Source organism: Arvicola amphibius, chromosome 5 (assembly GCF_903992535.2).
Source record: "Arvicola amphibius chromosome 5, mArvAmp1.2, whole genome shotgun sequence".
In the NCBI taxonomy this organism is placed as follows: domain Eukaryota; kingdom Metazoa; phylum Chordata; class Mammalia; order Rodentia; family Cricetidae; genus Arvicola; species Arvicola amphibius.
Window position 1 is genome coordinate 101,752,733 of NC_052051.1, and position 6,757 is coordinate 101,759,489.

Consider the following 6,757-nt stretch of genomic DNA (forward strand, 5'->3'; position numbering starts at 1 on the left):
CCACAGACCCCATGTGTCCTTTTGTCTCCATCCTCCCAGACTGTAATTACAGAGGCAAACTGCCTGTGTGGCTTTTCACATTAGTGCTGGGGCAAGCATTTTGCTGGCGAGCCATCCTCCAAGGCCCCTAATCAAATAAGTTTATCAATGGAAATAGAGTTTAGCATCTCCAGTAACTTAAAGAGCTGGCGTGACGCTACGATGCATGCAATCGACGCTTTTCTTTCCCAGGAAGTACTACTATGTTAAGAACTTGCTACAGCCTGGGAGAAGGACACTGAACACCTAAGAACATTAAGATGTGGCTCTAATCACAGTATGAGACACTCACCTTGCCAAAACTGGCTTCCTTGTTGTGACATGGGAGTGCTTGTGACCTGAATAGAGTCTCTTCTCAGAATTTACACATGGATGAAGAAAGAGACAAACTTCCTCTAGGAAAATGAAGCCTACTGTGGAATTATTCTAAATTTTCCAAATTCTCTTTTCCATAGTAGCCAGCCAAGGATCCCACATGTGAGATTTCCCTTTCCTGTCTGGGCAGTCCGTTCAGGAACTCCAGCTACATCATCCAACGCTGTGCACTCATCACCCCTCTGCGCACCAGAAGGGGTCGTGGCCACTGGGCAAGGTCTGACGTCCTTTCAGGAACCTGGTCCTTTTGTACTTCAGAGAACCCCTGCAGGATGAAGGGACTGGGGACAAAGGTTGCTCAGGTGTCCCAGGAGCCTGGAACGGTTTCACCAGGGCCACTCTGCCTGCGCCGTCTTTATTACATGAGCTATGAATGATGGTTTGTTTGCCTTCCCACGCTTTGGTTTTCCTCAGCTAGAATCCCAGCTCCTTGCCTTCTAGCCCATAGCTCTCTGCTTTGCCACGCTGCCCTGGTCTAGAGGCAATGCAGGCAATGCAGGCAATACGTTTGCCCTGCTGGAACCGCTCCGCCAGCAGACTGCTGGTTTGGGCTTCTGTTCCCTTTCATCGTATTTCTTTTGAATTTCCTTTGATAGTTTTCTTGTTTAGCTTGGTTCCCTTTTTGCGGCCCAGGCGCAGTGCATTGTGGGACTCGCACACTGGTGGTGTGGTATGCTGTCAACAAGCAAGCAGTTCTTCACCAGGATCTTGGCACAGACCAGCTCATTACTGGATGCACTATAGACAACATCAGTGAACCTCGTTTTGCGATTATAACACTCAGAGCCCCAGGAAAAGTTCCCCACATCCAGTCTTAGGGCTCGGTACTTCTTATTGCTTCCTCGCACTCGGACTGTGTATACGACGAGGGCCAATCTTAGCATTGGAGCAGGCTGTCCCAGCTCACACTTCATACTTGCACTTCTTATGGTAGGGCTTTCTCTTACGTCCGTCTTGTGTTTCTTGTGCCAGTTGTCCCAAGATGTCTATCGCTTGGCACTGGCTGGAAAAAGCCAGATCCGTGTCGCAGTGAGTTCTAACGCTGAGAAGAGATACCATGTCTGTGGCAGCTCTTGCTAAAGAAAGCATTTAATCGAAGCTACTTTCAGAGGTTTAGTTCATTATCATCATGGTGGGGAGCATGGCAGCATTGGGGAGCATGGAGGCATGCGGGCAGACATGGTGCTGGAGAAGTAGCCGAGAGTTCTACATCTGGATTCACAGGCAGCCGGAAAGGAGACACGGGGCCTGGAATGGGCCTTTGAAACCTCAAAACCCACCCCCAGTGACACACTTTCTCCAACAAGGTTACACCTCCTAATCCTTTCAAATAGTGCCACCACCTTAGCATTCAAGTGTATGAGTCTATGGGGGCCATTCTTATTCAAACTACCATAAAATCCTTATCGAAGACCCTCATCGACTAGGGTACACACTCCTGGTCCCTCTTTCCGGAGCTGGGGTGTGTGTGTGTGTGTGTGTGTGTGTGTGTATGCGCGCGCGTGCGCGTGTATGTGTGTACACATGCATTCATGTGCACACAAGCGTGGAAGCCAGAGGTTAGTTACTTCAGTGCTGCTCCTCAGAGTCTGGAACTTTCCAAGTCACCTAGACCAACCGGTTAGCAAGCTCCAGGACCACCCAGCCCCACATCCCAAAGCTGGGGTTGCAGTACACATTACCACGTCCGGTTTTGAAAGTGAAGGTCAAACTTAGGGTCTTGTGCTTCTGTGGCAAGTAGTTTGCTGACTGAGCTGTTTCCCTAAGCAGAAATAAGTCCTCAATTGGATAAGTCCTCAGAGCAGAGAGTGGACACTGTCCCAAGAGGCTGGGACTGCAAAACCTGCTGCCACACCCTTCCTACCACTGAGGTCGATGACCTGAGGGACTGTTTCAGAAGACAGAAAGATCCAGAGTTTCTCCAAATTACTTTTTGTAACCCAAGAGCATAAATAATCTTTAAAGCCAAGACGTTTTATTACTGAAACATTTTTTTTCCATTGAAAAAGAAGATGAGGAGGAAGGCTTTTTGAGAAATGTCCTCATTCTTTTTCTTTTTTTTTTCTTGAGTTATAAAAATTGTCTTTGCCAGGCAGTGGTGGCACAGGCCTTTGATCCCAGTACTCAGGAGACAGAGACAAGTGGATCTCTGAGTTCGAGACCAGCTTGGTTCACAAGCGAGTTCTAAGACAGTCAGGACTGTTACACAGAGAAACCCTGTCTCAAAAAAAAAAAAAAGAAAGAAAAAAAAAGAAAACAAAACCAAATAAAATTGTCTTTGACATGAATGTTGAAGTGGAAATATTTGAGGAGATGGAATCTCCCAATGAGATCCACCTGCCTCTGCCTCTCAAATGCTAGGTTTACAAGGTGCACCATCACCACCACCACTGCCTCCACCGCCACCTCTGCTGTTGCCTGGCTAACTCCTCCCCCAAGCTCCTCCCCCCCCACACACCTTTTATTCCTTACTTGAAGGAAGTTTCAGGTTGTACTGGCTCTGTGGAGTCAAACTGAAAGATGAAATCCAAACCACTGAAGACGGGAAGTGTGGTGAACAAGATATTCTCCCTGGTTGGAGGCTTAGCCACAGGTACCTGGGGGTGTGGCGATTTAAGTTCACAAACAGAATAAAGCTTGCTAATCAACTGACTTTAAGATAAGGATACCTGCAGTTATGGGGGGACTCAGTGAAGTCACAAGGGCCCTTGGAAGCGGAAATACGAATTGTGAAGAAGAGCAGACTAACAGAATGCAGGCGTGGAACTTGTTCTGAAGATGCAGGGCAGCCTTGGCAGAAGTGAAACTTACATGGTGAACTTGTGAAGAATATTTGTAGACCTTTAGTGAATACTCATTCTTGTGGTTAAAAGGGAAGGAGGAAAAACTAACCTCATCTTCTAAGACAAGCAATGGAGTTGTCCTTTTGTCCACTAGAGGGCAGAAACCGAATGAAAGTTTCCAACTGGATTTTTTTTTTCTTTTTTTCTTTTCTCTTATTTTTTTATTAAAAAATTTCTGCCTCCTCCCCGCCTCCCATTTCCTTTTCCCTTCTCCCCTCCCCCCTCCCTCTACAGTCCAAAGAGCAGTCAGGGTTCCCTGTTTTGTTGGGAGTCCAAGGTCCTCCCCCCCTCCCCCCAGGTCTAGGAAGATGAACATCCAAACAGGCTAGGCTCCCACAAAGCCAGTACATGCAGTAGAATCAAAACCCAGTGCCATTGTCCTTGGCTTCTCAGCAGCCCTCATTGTCCGCCATGTTCAGGGAGTCTGGTTTTATCCCATGCTTTTTCAGACCCAGTCCAGCTGGCCTTGGTAAGCTCCCATTAGATCAGCCCCACCATCTCTGTGGGTGGGAGCACTCCTCGCAGTCCAGACTTTCTTGTTCATGTTCTCCCTCCTTCTGCTCCTCATTAGAACCTTGGGAGCTCAGTCCAGTGCTCCAGTGTGGGTCTCTGTCTCTATCTCCATCCATCACCAGATGAAGGCTCTATGGTAATATGCAAGATATTCATCAGTATGGCTATTGGATCTGGCCATTTCAGGTTCCCTCTCCTCAGCTGTCCAAGGAACTAGCTGGGGACATCTCCCTGGACACTTGGGAATCCCTCTAGGGTCAAGTTTCTTGCCAACCCTAAAATGGCTCCCTTAATTAAGATATAAACTTCCCTGCTCCCATATCTACCCTTCCTTTATCCTAACCATCTCATTCCCCCAAGCTCTTCCCATCCTCCCCTTCTCACTTTTCTCTCCCCATCTCCCCTTACCCCCATTCCACCCCACCCCCAAGTTCCCAATTTTTGCCCGGCAAGTAACCCAGACCCAAAAAGATGAGTATGGGATGTACTCGCTCATAATTGGTTTCTAGCCATAAATAAAGGACATTGAGCCTATAACTCGTGATCCTAGAGAGGCTAATTAAGAAGATGAACCCAAAGAAAAACATATAGTTATCCTCCTGGATATTGGAAGTAGCCAACTGGATTTCTTAATTGGCTGTCTACCTACCTCCTGCTTTCATTTTGGTGGACTTAACAAATTGTTGTTTTGTGTGAATTTATTTTGCTTTATTTATTGTGACAGGGTCTTACTGTATTACAATATTACAATGTAGACCTGACTAGCCGGGAACTCACTATGTAGACCAGGCTGGCCTCGAACTTACAGGGATCCACTTGCCTCTGCCTACTGAGTGCTGGGATTAAAGGCATGTATCTCCATAATCTGTTCTGAACATGGTGCTTTAACGTTAGGGCTCAGAAAAATGCCATTTCTAAATATCACATGATCTAGCTACAACACTTCAAAGTATTTGCCCGAAAGGATTCAAAGGTAAGGGCAACAGAGATATCTGTACACATGTTTATCGTGGCTGTTTTCACACTCGTGCAGCTATGGAATTCAATGATGTGCCCGTGGCGGTAACGACGTGTAGACTACCACTGTCTAGTGCCAGCTCTGTTTTGTCGAGCTCCAGCTGAAGAAGTAAGTGTCGAGGACTTTATACCATGACTTGAATAAAGCAAACTGCCCTTGGGGAGAAAGATGAGAATGAGGGAGTCCAGATGTGGGATGCCCCTCTGTAAGCTGTGAATACCATTGGCTAATAAAGAACCTGTTTGGGGCTTGTGATAGGGTAGAGCAGAACTAGGCCGGGGAAACTAAACTGAATGCTGGGAGGAAGGAGGCAGAGTCAGGAGAAGTCATGTGGCCCCACTGGAGACAGATACAGGAACTTCACCCGGTAAGCCACAGCCTTGTAGCGATACACAGATTAATGGATATGGGTGAATTTAAGATATGAGTTAGCCATAAATACGCTTAAGCTATTGGCCAAAGAGTATTGCAAATAATATCGTTTCTGTGTGATTATTTCAGGGCTGAACAGCTGGGAACAAAACAAGCCACCTTCTATTACAGAGCACTCTGCTGTAAAGAAACCGTGTTGCCTGTAGGAAAATGGGTTGATCTAGAGACCACCATGTTAAGTAAATAAACCGACAAAAAAAGCAAATATCACGTTTTCACTCACATGTGGAGTTTCTGGAGGTTTGAGTGGAGACAGGGAAGTACACAGGAGGCTGCGAGGGAAGGGGAGGGGATGGTAGGGCAGGAAAGAGTAGTGGAGGGTGCGTGTGATCAAAGGGCGTTATATGTATGGACTAAAATATTACAATGGTGCCCTTTCTTATGCGTAACTAATATACACTGATAAAACTCATTTCAGTGAAAGAAAAAGACAACATATATTGGATGCCAATAAATGCATTATTTTTAGCCTCCCCAGCTCTGGTGGCCACCACTGTGCTGTGTACAAGTCTGACTTCACCTCACTAAAGTAGAGTCACCCAGCGTTGGACTTCGGGACTGGCTTACTATAGTTCACATGATAACTTAATATCCATGCATGTTATAGCACATGGCTGGATTTCCATCCAGCGTGCAAAGACTACACTTCCTTCATCCTTTCGCCTGTTACTGCACATTTAGGTTGCTTTCGAGACCATTTCTGCAGTGGCTATGGAAATCTATTCCAAACCCCATTTCTGTTTGTTTAGTTCCACACCCAGATGTGGGATCACAAATTAATTAATTAAAGCTTTATAGGCTGTGCCACCACGAGCAGTCTTGGTATCTAGCCTTCGCTATGACTATAAAAGCTAACGGTGGGCCCCGGGAGATGGCTCAGTTGGCAAAGTGCTTGCCACACAAGCATGTAGACCTGCAGGCCTGTAGAATGGCAGAGGGGTGAAGGCACGGGGATCTCTGGGGCATTGTAAATGAACCTCTGGGAGTCTAGCTGAGCTACTGGGTTCCAGGTTCAAAGAAGGAGTGTTTGTGTGTGTGTGTGTGTGTGTGTGTGTGTGTGGTGTGTGTGTGTGTGTGTGTGTGAGAGAGAGAGAGAGAGAGAGAGAGAGAGAGAGAGAGAGAGAGAGAGAGAGCATCATAAACTAAGGTGGGGAGCAACTGAGAAAGAGTTATCGTCAGTATTTGGCCTCCACTTTCAAGGGTGCATGCAGGCTTGCACACACACGTGCGTGCACACACACACACAGCCACATACACAGGTGTTATCTCATTGGTGTCATCTGTATTTGGTTAAAGCCTACTGCTGAGCACATGTGCACAGCCCACTGGTATCTAGTCTCTTTCCAGTAACTGTTCACTATCTCTGTGTCACAGTAAAGTGGTTTTTGTGTCGTTTTTTTTGTTGTTTGTTTTTCGATGCAGGGCTGCCCTGTGGAGCCCTGGCTGTCCTGGAACTCACGATGTAAACCAGGCTGGTTTTTAACTCAGAGATCCTCTTGCCTGTCTCCCATATGCTAGGATTAAAGGCATGTGCCAC

General features: G+C 46.7%; 1 pseudogene; it reads right to left on the bottom strand.

The window, feature by feature from the left end:
- Positions 1 to 588: 588 nt before the first annotated feature.
- LOC119815306 lies at positions 589 to 2,793 on the bottom strand (annotated as a pseudogene).
- Between the last annotated feature and the right edge of the window lie 3,964 nt (positions 2,794 to 6,757).